The sequence below is a fragment of the Rhinoraja longicauda genome, chromosome 6, assembly GCF_053455715.1.
Source record: "Rhinoraja longicauda isolate Sanriku21f chromosome 6, sRhiLon1.1, whole genome shotgun sequence".
NCBI lineage: Eukaryota > Metazoa > Chordata > Chondrichthyes > Rajiformes > Arhynchobatidae > Rhinoraja > Rhinoraja longicauda.
In genome coordinates this window covers 8616535-8633942 of record NC_135958.1, presented here as the reverse complement: position 1 = coordinate 8633942, position 17408 = coordinate 8616535, and the positions used below count along the sequence as shown (strand labels likewise).

At 44.7% G+C, this 17408-nt stretch overlaps 1 protein-coding gene across 7 annotated transcripts in view; it reads right to left on the bottom strand.

Moving 5' to 3' along the window:
- Positions 1-17408, bottom strand: part of znf423 (zinc finger protein 423) — a 341953-nt gene that overhangs the window by 48913 nt on the left and 275632 nt on the right. The window lies entirely within an intron of this gene.

Here is a 17408-nt window from a genome sequence, read left to right as displayed (position 1 = left end):
CTCAGCGGGTCGAGACCCTTCTTCAGTCTGAGGGTCAGGGGAAAGGGAAACGAGAGATATAGGTCTATAGAGATATAGATAGATTCCCTTTCCCCCGACTCTCAGTCTGAACAAGGGTCTCGACCCGAAACGTCACCTATTCTTTTTCTCCGGAAATGCTGCCTGACCCATGGCGTTACTCCAGCTTTTGGTGTATTCTGACTCAATTAGGCTTTCTCTGTGACACAATAGCTTGGCCTTCACTCCAATAGTCAGAGATGAATGAAATGTGTGTAAGAAGGAACTGCAGATGCTAGTTTAAACTGAAGATAGACGCAAAAAGCTGGTGTAAATCAGCGGGACAGGCAGCACCTTTGGAGAGACGGAATGGGTACACAAATGCTGCCTGTCCCGTTGAGTTACTCCAGCTTTTTGTGTCTATTAATGAAATGTGGATGGCTTGATTGTGTTCGTGTATATGGTCTTTTCTTTGACTGGATAGCACACAAACAAAAGCATTTCACTGCATGTGACAATCATAAACGAAACTAAATTAAATCTAAACAGATCAGAGAGAACTATTTTCTCTCTTTCGCTGTTTAAGGTGTGAGGGGAAAGGTTTAATAGAAATCTGAGGGGCAACTTTTTCAGCCCACAGGTGAAAAACCCTAACCCTAACCCATACTCCAAAGACGTACAAGTTTGTAGGTTAATTGGCTTAGGTACAATTGGTAAATTGTCCCTACCATGTAGGTGAATGGAATACTGGTTGGCGTGGACTCGGTGGGCCGAAGGGCCTGTTTCTGCGCTGTATTTATAAAGTCTAAAGATTGTATTCCAATTATTAATAGACATACAGATGCACAAAGAAAAGAAGGAAGGCTCCATTGGTCTAAACATCCAGGCCCATAGTTTTGATCAACATATTGTAATTAGATAATGAGGTTAAACAGGCAAGGACTTTGTTCCTTGGTGCGCAGGAGGATGAAGGATGATCTTATAATAGACAATAGACAATAGGTGCAGGAGTAGGCCATTCGGCCCCTCGAGCCAGCACCGCCATTCAATGTGATCATGGCTGATCATTCTCAATCAGTACCCCGTTCCTGCCTTCTCCCCATACCTCCTGACTCCGCTATCCTTAAGAACTCTATCTAGCGCTCTCTTGAATGCATTCAGAGAATTGGCCTCCACTGCCTTCTGAGGCAGAGAGTTCCACAGATTCACAACTCCCTGACTGAAAAAGCTTTCCCTCATCTCCGTTCTAAATGGCCTACCCCTTATTCTTAAACTGTGGCCCCTGGTTCTGGACTCCCCCAACATTGGGAACATGTTTCCTGCCTCTAACATGTCCAACCCCTTAATAATCTTATACGTTTCGATAAGATCCCCTCCCATCCTTCTAAATTCCAGTGTATACAAGCCTACTCGCTCTAGTCTTTCAACATATGATAGTCCCGCCATTCCGGGAATTAACCTAGTAAACCTACGCTGCACCTATAGAGGTGTACAAGATCATGAGAGGAATAGATCGGGTAGATGCACAGAACCTTTTACACTGAGCAGGTTCATCGAGAGCCAGAGGTCATAGATTTAAGGTGATGAGGGAAAGATTTCATAGGAACCTGAGGGGAAACTATTTTAAACAAAGGGCGGTGGATATCTGGAACAAGCTGCCAGAGGGAGGCGGGTACTATCACGACGTTTCAGAAACATTTAGATAGATACATGGATGGGACAGGTTTAGAAGGATATGGGCCAAACACAGGCAGATATGACCAGCGTAGATGGGGCACGTTGGTCGCATGGGCAGGTTGGGCCGAAGGGCCTCTTTCCATGCTGTATGACTCGATGTGAAAATCAGTGTTGTAAGATCAGGAACGTATTCTTGGAATGGCGTTTAGACATGGACAATTGTTAGCAATTCTCAGAAGGTTTGGAACTCAAACCCAAGTCCATCGTTTCAAGCCAACACATTGGCATTTCAACAGTTTTAAATGATGTTAGCAAAATGTCTCCATATTGAAACATAGAAAATAGGTGCATGAGGTGCATCATTAATATATATTGTAAATTGCTGCGGTCCCAGTACCGAGCCTTGCGGCACTCCACTCGCCATTACCTGCCATTCTGAAAAGGACCCGTTTATTTGCTTCCTGTCTGCCAACCAATTCTCTATCCATGTCAGTACCCTACCCCCAATACCATGTGCACTAATTTTGCCCACCAATCTCCTGTGTGGGACCTTATCAAAGAAAGGCTTTCTGAAAGTCCAGATACACTACATCCACTGGCTCTCCCTCATCCATTTTACTTGTTACATCCCCAAAAAATTCCAGGGGGATTTGCAAAAATATATTTGCACAGAGTAACATCAGACAGCAACATTTAAATGTAACCGGCTAAAACATGGGTGGCACGGTGGCGCAGTGGTAGAGTTGCTGCCTCACAGCTCCAGAGACCTGAGTTTGATCCTGACCACGGGTGCTGTCTGTAAGGCATTTGTATGTTCTCTCTGTGACCCCGTGGGTTTTCCCTGGGTGCTCTGGTTTCCTCCCACACTCCAATGACGTACAGGTTAATTGGCTAATTGGGAAAAATTGTAAATTGTCCCTCGTGCGTAGGATGGTGCTAGTGTGTGGGGATCGCTGGTCGGCGCGGACTCGGTGGGCCGAAGGGCCTGTTTCCACGCTGTATCTCTAAGCTGAACTAAAAACACGTCCTCTCTTAAATACACGACATTAGTTAATGAGATAAACTTCCTTAACGGAGAAGAAAATAGAATATAAACAAAATGATGTGCAAAATACCACAATCCTCTAAACTGTTTGTATATTCATGAAGTACTTTTCCTTAGCTCAATGAATTTCTGCTTCAGCATAGGCAATAATGCAGAAAAATAAATATTTGCGTTTTCATTGTTAATTTAACATACAAAGTTTACTTAAGGGAATTTGTGTTGTTAGTATTGAATTAAAATTATAAAAGCTTTCGTTTTATTCTAACCCTGAGGATCAAAACAGGGCATTATGGTGCTCAAAGTTACAGTGTGAGCTCAAAGTCTCTTATGGTACGGATTTTAAAGCAAAGGGTTTTTACTGATTGATGGACACTTATTTCCACTTTTTCGGAATTATTTATTGTGCTTCTCAACATTAAATGGAGTGGAATAAAGAGTCTGCTGCCTTCTCATTCAAGACAGTTATGATCTACTATTGCACTCCTTAGAAACTGTCAGTGCAGATGAGTGCACCAGTATAAATATTGTCTAGAATCCCCAAAGGTATTGGTGTCTGCTACAGTTCGTGTTGTTTACATTTCAAAGCTGCGATATCCCTATGAACAATAATCATCGATTAATTGATTAAAAAGACAGTCGTATCCTTCTTCCTGGCATTTTAACGGAGGCGAGTGGATTTTGAACACGGCTCAGGCTGCACCAGCTATAGTCGTGGTGGGAAGTCATAAATTACTGTGCAGTTAAAAAAAAAAATCTAAGCAAATATGAGTTCGCAGCAGGGAACTAATAATGTGCCTCCAGCTGTTCCAGTTAACCTGCAAATGTGGCCATCTGTACCTCAGGAGAGGGAGGAAAAGAAAGATAGTGCCAGGGAGAGAGAGAGAGAGAGAGAGGGAGGGAGGGAGAGAGAGAGAGAGGGAAGGAAGGAGAGAGAGAGAGTGAGGGAGAGAGCCTTCACCCAGTACAGCAGGGGTGACCTTGCAACTTGTGACCAATGCGCACACACTCTCCACTAACAAAGACACTAATGGCATTAGTTAGTGCATGCTAACAGCTCTGTGATAGCCAGACTTCTCTTGTGTTTTTTTTTCTGCAGTTTTAATGAGAAAGTCGAGGTTCCTTTTTAATATTCATGCTCTCGTTCCATTTATTGATGCGATGCAGCGCACAAATCACAGAGCATTAAAACCACCGAGGTGATTCTCAAATCCCCCAAATCCACTTAAATTAAAACCAGCCTGACTGCAGAACCTTTGACTGAGTATAATTAACAGGACGCAAACAGTGGTCGGCTTGCGCCTCTACATTTTGTCCGAAGAAGGGCCTCGGCCCGAAACGTCACCCATTCCTTCTCTCCAGAGATGCTGCCTGTTCCGCTGAGTTACCCCAGCATTTTGTGTCTATCTTCGGCATGAACCGGCTTCTGTAGTTCCTTCCCCTACATGTGGTTACAGCTGTAAGCACCAGGTGAGGGTTTGCTGGCCAAGGAGCTCATATCATTCACAAACCACGGCGGCACGGTGGCGCAGCGGTAGAGTTGCTGCCTTACAGCGCCAGAGACCCAGGTTTGATGCTACTGCGGGTGCTGTTTGTACGGAGTTTGCTCGTTCTCCCTGCGACCGCGTGGGTTTTCTCCGGGTGCTCCGGTTTCCTCCCACACACCAAAGACGTGCAGGTTTCTGCAAATCGTCCCTAGTGTGTGTAGGATGGAACTAGTGTTTGGGTGATCGCTGCTCGGCGTGGACCCGGTGGGCCGAAAGGCCTGTTTCCACGCTGTATCTCTAAACCTACAACTAACAGAACTAAACCACGGTTCGATCCTGACTTTGTGTGCTGTCTGTGTGGAGTTTGCACATTCTCCCTTTCACTGTGAGGGTTCTAGTTTCCTCCCACATCCCAAAGACATGCGTGTTTGTAGATTAAATGGATTCTGTAAAGCCTCCCCCCCCCCCCCATGTGTGCAGAGTGTATGGGAACATGGGTTAACACAGAACGAGTGTGAACGACTGATCGATGGTCAACATGGACTCATGTGCCAAAGAGCCTGTTTCCATGCTGTATCTCTAATCTAAACAACACTTAATATTATGTCTGAAAGATTGGATACATCCAAATCAATTCGATTTCAGCTATGAGGAGCTATTGTGATTTTTTTTCTCCATACTCAATGGTATATAGATCCTGTTATCTTATAGGCACAAAATGCTGGAGTAACTCAGCGGGACAGGCAGCATCTCTGGAGAGAAGGAATGGGGTGACGTTTCGGGTTGGGTCTGAAGAAGGGTCTCGACCTGAAATGTCACCCATTCCTTCTCCCCAGAGATGCTGCCTGTCCCGCTGGGTTACTCCAGCACTTTGTGTAAACCAGCATCTGCAGTTCCTTCCTACACCCCCTGTTATCTTATATTGAATCAACAACTTGAAAGTGAGCATAAAATTGACTGCTTTGGCAAGCTAGCATTTGTGCACTTTTTAAAAAAATGAAAGAACCCATTTCGTAATTAGAAATGTTTTTAGCACTTTATCTTAGAAAACGTATAATCTTAGATTTTTTTTTAGTACATCTTTGTAAAATTTTTAGATATGAGACTCTACACATAATAGTTTTAGTGGCAGTGTGTTTAACTGGCAGTGAATTACATTAATCACGGTGCTGAAATCACACAGATTAAAGTTCATAACTTAGTATAATTGATACTGGTCACTCAAATAAGGTCCAACTTGCTGCCAACTAATGCATTTCAATGCAGTGCTAAAAACCTTTATGCAGCAACACTGCTTTCTAAAGGTGTTGGTGATTATATAATTGGAATTTAGAAAGGATTATATAATTGGAACTGGACCTTAGAAGGATGAGAGGGGATCTTATAGAAACATATAAAATTCTTAAAGGACTGGACAGGCTAGATGCAGGAAAAATGTTCCCGATGTTGGAGCAGTCCAGAACCAGGGGTCACAGTTTAAGATTAAGGGGTTAGGCCATTTAGGACTGAGATGAGGAAACACTTTTTCACCCAGAGATTAGTGAATCTGTGGAATTCTCTGCCACAGAAGGCAGTCGAGGCCAACTCACTGGATGTTTTCAAGGGAGAGTTAGATCGAGCTCTTAGGGCTAACGGAATCAAGGGATACGGGGAGAAAGCAGGAATGGGGTACTGATTTTGGATGATCAGCCATGATCATATTGAATGGCGGTGCTGGCTCGAAGGGCCAAATGGCCCACTCCTGCACCTAATTTTTATTTCTATGTAGAGGGTTTCGTTTATTATTGTCACGTGCACCGAGGTACAGTGAAAAGCTGTTGTGTTTCATGCTATCCAGTCCACAGTGTACAGATACAGGATAAAATGAGTAGTGTAAGAAATGCTCCTGTTGAGATAAAGATTTAAAAGAGTGGAGCGACTGTAATGAATGATAGCAGACCCACGTCAGGCACCAGCAGGCAACGAGGTTAGGTTTAGGTTAGTTTATTGTCACGTGTACCGAGGTACAGTGAAAAGCTTTTCTGTTGCGTGCTATCCCGTCAGCACAAACACTACACATGATTATACAATCAAGCCGTCCACAGTGTACAGATACATGATAAAGGGAATAACGTTTAGTGCAAGATAAAGTCCATTAACATCCGAGTATAAATAGTCTGAGGGTCTCCAATGGTAGATGGTAGGTTCAGGCCCGCTCTCTGGTTGTTGATAGGATGGTTCAGTTGCCTGATAACAGCTGGGACGAAACTGTCCGTGAAGAGTTGTGTGGCCTCAGCACCATTTTGGGCCACCTTTTTATTTTTTAGCAGCAACGATACATAATGTGGCTTTGGCACATTCCTAAAGTAACTGGAGATAGACACAAAAAGTTGGAGTAACTCAGCGGGACTGGCAGCATCTCTTGAGAGAAGGAATGGGCGACGTTTTGGTCTAAAGAAGGGACTCGACCCTAAACGTCACCCATCCCTTCTCTCCAGAGATGCTGCCTGTCCCACTGAGTCACTCCAGCTTTTTGTGTCTATCTTCAGCGTGAACCGGTTTCTGCAGTTCCTTCCCATACATCTTGTTACAGCTGTAAGCATCAAGTGAGGGTTTGCTAGCCAAGGAGCTCATATCATTCACAAACCGAGGGCAGCACGGTTTTGCTTTCCCATGACTCTCAGTCTGAAGAAGGGTCTCGACCCGAAATGCCACCCATCCCTTTTCTCCTGAAATACTGCCTGTCCCGCTGAGTTACTCCAGCTTTTTGTGTCTATCTTCGGTTTAAACCAGCGTCTGCAGTTCCTTCCTACACCTAAAGTAACTGGGTTTATGTGAGGCTTGACTCAACAAATGTAAGGGAAATTATATGAGTCAATGAATCACAGGAAAACACTGAAGAATATTAAACCTAAAGCATGATATTGCATTGTACAGGGCTCTTTGTTTGTTCATTGGCACATCTCACTCAAACATAGGCAGACAAAACAATACTGCTAACAATTGCCCGTGACAAATTGATGCATTAAAGTGTCATCAATCACCCCGTGGTACTAAACATGCCTCAGCGTCAGAAAGTTGTGGAATTAAATGGAGAGGGAATATCTGAAGTATTTTGCATTGGCTGCATGCATGTTTAAATGACTTCCATCAGCACCACCGTACACATGTGCCCAGAAACCTGGTCCAAACTAGTAGCTCTCAGGAAGATGAGAGCTGGCTCTGTCCTGGGGGTGGAGTTGGATTCACGGGAGGTGGTCTTGGAGGGGAAGATGCTCCTCAAACTGCGGAGCATCCTGGACAATACAGCTCACCCCCTCCATGTCAAGGAATAAATTTTGGTGTGGGAAGGAACTGCAGATGCTGGTTTGCACCGAAGATAGGCACAAAGTGCTGGAGTAACTCAGCGGGACAGGCAGCATCTCCGGAGAGAAGGAATGGGTGATGTTTCGGGTTTCTCGAGTTTTGGTGGGGCATTACGATCCACATTTCTTGCAAAGGTTTTCAAAGATCAATTTGGAGGACAGAGCCCAGATTGCATGTCCAAAAAACCATACTGTGAAGGTAAAAGTGACATGTTTCATCATGTTTCATGAATACTACGAGCATTTCCAAAATTTCTATAACCCGCAAAGTCTTCGGTTACCATATTGCTTCTTGTCTTTTTGGAGTACAACATTATAAACGCACATCTCCAGATTCAGGGATAGTTTCTTCCCAGCTGTTATCAGGCAACTGAACCATCCTATCAACAACTGGAGAGCGGTCCTGAACGACTATCTACCTCATTGGAGACCTTTGGACTATCTTCGATTGGATTTTACTGGAAGTTATCTTGTACTAAATGTTATTCCCTTCCCTTATGTATCTGGACACTGTGGATGCCTCGATTGTAATCCTGTGTGGTCTTTCCGCTGACTGGTTAGCACGCAACAAAAAGCTTTTCACTGTACCTCAGTGCACATGACAATAGACTAAACTAAACCAAACTAAACTACAACTTATGAGGCAATCAGTTGAGAGAATGAGGTGCGGCTAATAAGATCCAAGAAGGCCAAAGGCACTCCACCGAGACACAATGGGCTGTATCGTACACATCCCGCTGTAAAGTGTAGCTGCACAACACCCCCATCCACCCCTGCCCGCACACTCAGTGGCCAAGCTACACCTTCAGTTCAGTTTAGTGTATTGTCACGTGTACCGAGGTACAGTGAAAAGCTTTTGTTGCGTGCTAACCCAGTCAGTGGAGACAATACATGATCACAATCGAGCCATTTAGAGTGTATAGCCGATAAGGGAATAACGTTTAGTTCAAGGTACAGCCAGTTAAGTCCGATCAAGGATTGTCCAAGGTAAGAGGTAGATAGTTGTTCAGCACTGCTCTCTGGTTGTGCTGGGATGGTTCAGTTGCCTGATAACAGCCGGGAAGAAACTGTCCCTTTGTTGCTGCTTGGTTCCAAATGGCCTTGAGGACGTTGCCATAACCAATCTCCAAATTGGTGAGGATATGGATGGAAACGAATGAATGAATGAATAGGTTTATTGGCCAAGTATGTGCATATACAAGGAATGTGCCTTGGTGCTCCGCTCACAAATGACAACACAAACATACAGTTAACAATTAAGAATAAAGCATAAACAGATCAAAACAATAAGGATACAACATTACGGTCTAAACATGTGGGTGAAAATAAACCAGAGCAAAAAAGAGACTACAGACTTTTGGTTATTGAGTAGAGCTACTACTCGTGGAAGAAAAGCTGTTTTTATGTCTGGTTGTGGCTGCTTTGATAGTCCGGAGTCGCCTTCCAGAGGGAAGTGCTTCAAAGAGTTCGTGGCCAGGGTGAGAGGGGTCAGAGATGATTTTGCCCGCTCGCTTCCTGGCCCTTGCAGTGTACAGTTCGTCAATGGGGGGAAGGTTGCAGCCAACAACCTTCTCAGCTGATCGAACGATGCGCTGCAGCCTCCGGATGTCGTGCTTGGTGGCTGAGCCAAAGCAGACCATGATGTAGAAGGTGAGGACGGACTCAATGATAGCAGTGTAGAATTGGACCATCATTGCCTGTGGCCTCAGACAGCACAAACTAAGGACGTGCCTACGGATTGTCAGTATGGAGTTTGCACGTTACCCCTCTGACCGCGTGGGTTTCCTCATGGGTGCTCTGGATTCCTCCCACATCCCAAAGACGTGCGGGTTTGTAGGTTAATTGGCTTTGATAAAATTGTTTCTTGTGCGTAGGACAGAACTAGTGTACGGGTGATCGCTGGTCGGTGGGTTGAAGGGCCTGTTTCCACACTGTATCCCTAAACTAAACTATTTTCTCCTCCACAAAATCCTCAGTTTTGGGCTTATTAATAGGGCATTGTGCAAAGTCTACGGTTTGCTTCATTCTACAGCCTGAAATGAGTGGGAAATAACAAGTCCATGGATATTTTTAGGCAGAGATGGGTAGATTCTTGATTAGTAAGGATGTCATGGGGTTATGGGGAGATGGCAGGCGAATGGGGTTTGAGAGGGAGAGATAGATCAGCCATGATTGAACGGCGGAGTAGAATTGATGGGCCGAATGGCCTAATTCTGCTCCGATCACTTATGACCTTACGAACAATGAGGAATCTCATTGTTCCAGTGTGTGACACATCATGCACAACATCAATCTGCACGCCGATTATCCAACCCAGAAATAAAGTGATAATGTGCATGAAATATTGAAAAATTAACAATTTGAGCGATGCAGCAATCTTTGTAGGAACCTGTTTCTCTTAAGGCACCGAGTGTTCACCAGATAACTGTACCTGCTGCAACACTTGTCTTTGTTAGCGTTGCTTTTTAAACAGCTGCGTGCTTTGCTGTAAATTTATGAAAATTTCAGGCCCACTCCCTGGAGCCCAGTTGAAGAGGGAACATTCGACAGCCCAGGCGCTATAAACACTGGACTTATTGAACCACTGATAGTCCACAAAATGATAGTCTAATGACTGCAGGCAAGGACATATCGAGTATTAGCCGCGTGGCAATGCAAACAGACCCACTGGAGAAAGCTCTAGCTCGTACTTAAATGGATTGTGTAGCGAGTGGCGAATGTTTTCACCGCGTATAATCAGAACCAATTTTCCAAAACTCGGGATTCTGTATTTATGGCAACATCTATGCTACAGTAAGGTCCTTTATTTAAGTTGGAGTAAGTTACTTCAAGCCAGCACATTTAATGGTGAACAGAGCTTTGAGACTGCACCAGGGGGACATGGATCAGCCACATGTAACTCAATATATGTCAACAGCTGTAAAAATATTGGTTGGGGTGGGCAGAAAGAAAATCCATACGCACAGATCATGTGCTCTGGTTACTAGTTATAAGTGCTTTCAGATTTCCCCCTTGCAAACAGTAATTGGGTAATTCTGGCGCGAGCAGTCATAAAACCAGAGGTTTTCTTTGAGGTTGGATGATCAAAAAGGCTGTAAATGAAAATGATCTTAATATCTGAGGCCCACTGAGTGACCATGGCTGTGTCTGCAGCATAAGGGTTTGTTCTAATCTTTCCAACTCCAATGTTTCAGCAGCCCGTATTCCCGGGGAGTTCACAGCTCCCCCGGGTGAATATACAGTAAATTCGAGCTAATCCCCTCTGCATACAAATGAGCCCCTGGTACTTGAGAACGGCAGGACCAGACGCTTTGAATACACTGCTGGTTTTCTGGTCATGTGCCGTTCGCAAAAGCCAAGCACAACAACAAATTAAAAAGGGACGATATAAAGTACAATACTGCGCTCTACGGACGCAGTGTACACCTGGCGCGGGCGGGCAAACGGGGTTTCTTAGGACGAAGTTTTACAAAGCTTGCTGAGTGTGCCTGGGGGGGGGGGAGTGGGGGGGAGGGGGGAGACGCCAGCAGTTTAGTCTTTTTACACATGATTCATATCCACTGCAGTCCCGGTGACTGAGTTGGGAATTCAGACGCACCGCGCACTCTCCAGTCCAGTCCAGGCTGCAGAGCTTTCCCACTCTCTCTCTCTCTCTCAGCGAGACACAGGCTCCCTTGCACAATCAAAAGGCTTACTGTCACTCCTGCAGTGGTGAAGCCCTTCCTGCTAGGATATGCGCGGAGGTGATGAGAAATCAGAATGCTGCCCTGGCTCCACCACCACCGAGCCCTGAGCCGTTGCCCAATTTTAGCTGGAGACCTTATAAAAGCCGAGCTTGTCGTCTGCTTTCATGTATACTAAAATCCCTCGGTTGTAATGCAGGGGGCTTTCTGTGCTGCAAAAGGACAATGGCTTTGTGAAAAATCATTGCTCACACTGTTTCACTGAAATCCCTCATGTGGCTCGTTTGATTTTCCTTAAATATGATTCACAACCTCACATTGTATAATTGTATCGGTCGGTCTGCCTTCACCATTTTAATATGCTTCATAGATTTTAGAAAGGAAATGTATGCCTGGCATGGAAACATTAGAAATCACCAATATTTAGGAACAATTAGATAGTTACATTTCTGTGATGATTTGCCACACTTACTGTTACACAGCTATATGTATATGTATATATATATATATATGTATATGTATATGTATATATATATATATCTATATATTTTTTTTAAATTACAGTGAAAGAATTCTCCTTGGGTTAGCACTGACCCCTCTTGCCTACAAATCATGAACTGAATGAGGAGCAAGGGCGGATTAATCATGGGCAAATCTGTCAACGCTGTTCGTTGAGCTAGTCAATTACCGCTGCATTGTTTAGTTTTGAAGAAAACACAATGGGATTCATGGAAAAGGTCAAATATTAAAGAATAGGCGATAGAGTGCATTAAGAAAAATGCATCTCACTTAGCCAATGGACTCTGTGGAGACCGAACTGTACATGACAACAAGAGAAACAAAACAAAAAAGACAGACCATTTCTAAAACCCTGCCACACTTTGTGTAATTTTTTTGGGACAAAGTGCACAAATCTCGTTTTAAATTGAAGGGCCACTTCTGCAGAGAGAGGAACAGAATGCCAAAACAGGGTTCGAATAACTATTGAAAAAATGTCTCTATTTTGAAAACCATTAACTTTACTTGAATCTGGAGATAAACAATTAAGAGACTAGAAGCTTATTGGCAAAAAAAAAAAACCATGTTCAGAATCTTTCAGGAACTGAATAAGTAACATTGGAACATGCACACCTATTTACGGGACAGGAACTCGAAAATAAATCATTTAACCCAATTTCCCCTCCCCACGGAGGGAGAAAGATAATTTCACTGCCCAATGATGTGGCAATTCACTACAGAGAAATAAAAAATGACAAATCACACTGGCTTGGTGGCACAGCATGTTAATGCATTAACACATTGTGCCATGGAGTGCTAGGACTTGGGTATGTGCTTCGAAAGCCCCATGTGAGAAGCCCTGTACCGGGGCTGCAATACAGCACAGGGGTAGGAAACAGAACACTTCCAAAAGAGAATAGGCACTAGAAATTGGAGCTATTAATGTGACTCGATGGCATCTGCGTCTAAGCTACAGAAATAACAGCATCTGTCTTGCACGTTACTCCCCATCCACATAGTTGTTCAGGGGAACTTACACACAAAAGCTTTCAGTTTTAGTTTTAGAGACACAGCGTGGAAACAGGCCTTTGGGCCCACCGAGTCCGCGCTGACCAGCGATCATCCGTTCACACCAATTTAGTTCAGAGATACAGCGCGCAAACACGTCCTTCGGCCCACTGAGTCTGCGCCGACCAGCGATCCCCGCACACTCACACTGTCCTGCACACTCTAGGGACAATTTACAATTATACCCAAGCCAATTAGCTTACAAACCTGCACGTCTATGGAGTGTGGGAGGAAACCGGAGCACCCGGAGAAAACCCACGCGGTCAGGGGGAGAACGCACAAACACCACCCGTAGGCAGGATCGAACCCGGGTCTCTGGCGCTGTGAGGCAGCAACTCACCACTGCACCACCGTGCTGCCCTGTTCTTCAAAATTTATAGTCTCAGTTGACAATTCTGGATTGAGTTCAGATGTAGGCAGCAATCAGAGTAAAATAATCTGTTGAATGATGGGCTTCCATTGTGATTGTCATCCGTAGTCCCTTCCCATCTACAAACATTTCACAGGTAAGGTTTCACAAAATGCTGGAGTAACTCAGCAGGTCAGGCAGCATCTCAGGAGAGAGGGAATGGGTGACGTTTCGGATCGAGACCCTTCTTCAGACTGAAGAAGGCTGAAGAAGGGTCTCGACCCGAAACATCACCCATTCCCTCTCTCCTGAGATGCTGCCTGACCTGCTGAGTTACTCCAGCATTTTGTGATACCTTTGATTTGTACCAGCATCGGCAGTTATTTTCCTGCACCACAGGTAAGGTTCTATAAGAAAATAACTGCAGATGCTGGTACAAATCGATTTATTCACAAAATGCTGGAGTAACTCAGCAGGTCAGGCAGCATCTCGGGAGAGAAGGAATGGGTGATGTTTCGGGTCGAGACCCTTCTTCAGACACAGGTAAGGTTGCCCTTCTGGTTACAACTCATTCCAAAGATGTTTCCAGAAAGACTCATCAGAAAATGAACAGTGTAAACAGTGTAAAATTTGACAAATTTACCAAAGCCAATTCACCGACAAACCTGTCCATCTTTGGAGTGTAAACAGTGTGGGAATGGCGAGACTGTCATATGTTGAAAGACTGGAGCGACTAGGCTTGTATACACTGGAATTTAGGATGAGAGGGGATCTTATCGAAACGTACAAGATTATTAAGGGTTTGGACACGTTAGAGGCAGGAAACATGTTCCCAATGTTGGGGGAGTCCAGAAACAGGGGCCACAGTTTAAGAATAAGGGGTAGGCCATTTAAAACTGAGATGAGGAAAAACTTTTTCAGTCAGAGAGTTGTGAATCTGTGGAATTCTCTGCCTCAGAAGGCAGTGGAGGCCAATTCTCTGAATGCATTCAAGAGAGAGCTAGATAGAGCTCTTAAGGATAGCAGAGTCAGGGGGTATGGGGAGAAGGCAGGAACGGGGTACTGATTGAGAATGATTAGCCATGATCACATTGAATGGCAGTGCTGGCTCGAATGACCTCCTCCTGCACCTATTGTCTATTGTCTATTGTGAACGTCATTCAATGGTCTCGACCAGAAACGTCACCCATTCCTTCTCTCCAGAGATGCTGCCTGTCCCGCTGAGTTACTCCAGCACATTGTATCTATCTTTGACACATTAGGATATGGGCCACATAATTTTGCATGAGTTCTTTCATACTATCACTTAAAATGGACACTGATACAGTGGCAGGTGAGACACAGGGTAGAAACAGGCCCTTCGGCCCACCCAGTCCGTGCCGACCAGCGATCACCCCGTACACTAACCTTCTCCTACACACACCAGGGACAGTTTTACAATTTTACCGAAGCCATTTAACCTACAAACCTACACGTCTTTGGAGTGTGGGAGGAAACCGGAGCACTCGGAGAAAACCCACGCGGTCACAGGGAGGACGTACAAACTCCGCACAGACAGCGCCCGATGTCAGGATCGAACCTGGATTGCTAGCTCTACCGCTGGCCCACCCAAAGTTCTTCAATATTATCACTTAAAATGGAGAGTGGAAGTTGAGAGGCCTTGCGGGAAAACATTGGAAGTGACAATGGAGGTAACAATGGCTTGGGGGTAACAAGAATATTTCAGAGGCTTTTAATAGATAAAGGTGGTGGCAGCGAGATGGCTTAGCACTGTGCAGATGCAGGCAGATGGTTCCGATGGTCATATACTCCCTACAGAACCAAACACAATTCCAAGCTGTGCACTCCCTGGTTCAGACTCAGATGTGGTCTGCAAGAGACTCAGTCAGTGGTGGGGGAACAGCATTTGTCAAAGAGCAAGGGTTTAATACTTCCAAGTTAGTTACAAACATTCCTGCTCATCCATAGCTGGGGGTTGGCAAAGCAGAGCAGCACATCGTGAAGGGAGCACATTCATATTTCAATATGCTTCCTTTTCCCATAGCTACAGCTCTGAATATTCACCAAATTTTCAGAACAGAAACGACCCCGATCAAAATCAGGGCAACACAGCAGGCGTGGTATTGGTAGAGTTGCTGCCTTACAGCGCCAGAGACCCGGGTTTGATCTTGACTGTGAGTTTGTACATTCTCCCCGCGACTGCGTGGGTTTTCTCCAGGTACTCAGGTTTCCGTTCCACACTCCAAAGACGGACAGGCTTTTAGCTTAATTGGCTTCCCCACCACGTAGGATGCAAACGTGGAATAACATAGAACTATTGTACGGGTAATCAATAGTCAGGGTGGACTCGGTGGGCCGAAGGGCCTGTTTCCATGCTGTATCTCTAAACTAAACTACACTAAATTCAATGACTCAGGCTAAGTAGCCAGGGTCTAAAGTGAAGCAATGCATTGAAAGATAGCTGAGTTATCTTCACTTACCCAGCTGTTTTAGAGTAGTCTTATAGAGGTGTACAAAATCATTTTGTGGAATAGACCGGGTAAATGCCAAGTCACCATGTTATAGGAAAGATGTTGTCAAGCTGGAGAAGGTGCAGAGAAGATTTACGAGGATGTTGCCAGGGCTACAGGGTCTGAATTCTAGGCTGGGATTCTAGGCTGGGATTCTATTCCTTGGAGCGTAGGAGGATGAGGGGGTGATCTTATAGAGGTGTATAAGATCATGAGGGCAATAGATCAGGTAAACACACAGAGTCTCTTGCCCAGAGTAGGGGAATCAAGAACCAGAGGATATAGGTTTAAAGTGAGGGGGGGATGATTTAATAGGAACCAGAGGGGTAACATTTTCACACAAAGGGTGGTGGGTGTATGGAATGGGCTGCTGGAGGAGGTCGTGGAGGCTGGGACTATCACAAAGTTTAAGAAACAGTTAGACAGGTACTTGGATAGGACAGGTTTGGAGGGATATGGGCCAAAGATGGGCAGGTGGGACGAGTGTCGATGGGACATGTTGGTCGGTGTGGGCAAGTTGGGCTGATGGGCCTGTTTCCGCGCTGTATCACTTTACGACTCTCTGTCTGTCAGTTAGAGAAGGTCTCTACCTTAGTGATCACAAAGACAATGAGGCTCCTTGCACTGACTTGTGGATTGACAGAAAGGTGTATACAGTGGGAGAAGAGGCGGAATAATTAAAGGACCGAGAGGTAATGGAGACAAGAGATAGACACAAAATGCTGGAGTTACTCAGCGGGACATGCAGCATCTCTGGATAGAAGGAATGGGTGACGTTTCAGCTCGAGACCCTTCTTCAGACTGGAGAAAAGAGAATTATTCCTTAAGGGACAATGTAAGAGGCAATGTTAAGGTGCTTCCTTGGTAGTTTAGACTTAAGATTCGAGCAATGCTGTACAACACATGGGCAGCACATTGATCATCCTGCTAAAGTGCAGTGTTTTATCTTCCAGTTTAAAAAAAACCCTCTCAATACTTAAAAAGACCAGTTTATTTTGCTGTAAACCCATACCTCCTGTCACACTATGATAAAAATAACAAATCGAGGCTGCCAAGATGGCAGGCAGTGGCAGTAACAGGGAGAAAAACGTGACAACAAACATAAGACGTAACGCAAAGTGGCAGACGTAGATAAAGAAAGCTAAATTGCTCGCAATGCACTATTCTGAATAGGCAATTCAGAAATAAAGTAAAACGATATCCACAGAAAATTCTGCAAACTGTAGTGCAACCTTGGAATTTAATGATGACAGAAATGTAATTTAAGTCATCGTTACTTTCAATAGACAATAGACAATAGGTGCAGGAGAAGGCCATTCGGCCCTTCGAGCCAGCACCGCCATTCAATGTGATCATGGCTGATCATTCTCAATCAGTACCCCGTTCCTGCCTTCTCCCCATACCCCCTGACTCTGCTATCCTTAAGAGCTCTATCCAGCTCTCTCTTGAATGCATTCAGAGAATTGGCCTCCACTGCCTTCTGAGGCAGAGAATTCCACAGATTCACAACTCTCTGACTGAAAAAGTTTTTTCTCATCTCAGTTCTAAATGGCCTACCCCTTATTCTTAAACTGTGGACCCTTGTTCTGGACTCCCCCAACATTGGGAACATATTTCCTGCCTCTAACGTGTCCAATCCCTTAATAATCTTATACGTTTCGATAAGATCTCCTCTCATCCTTCTAAATTCCAGTGTATACAAGCCTAGTCCCTCCAGTCTTTCAACATATGACAGTCCCGCCATTCCGGGAAT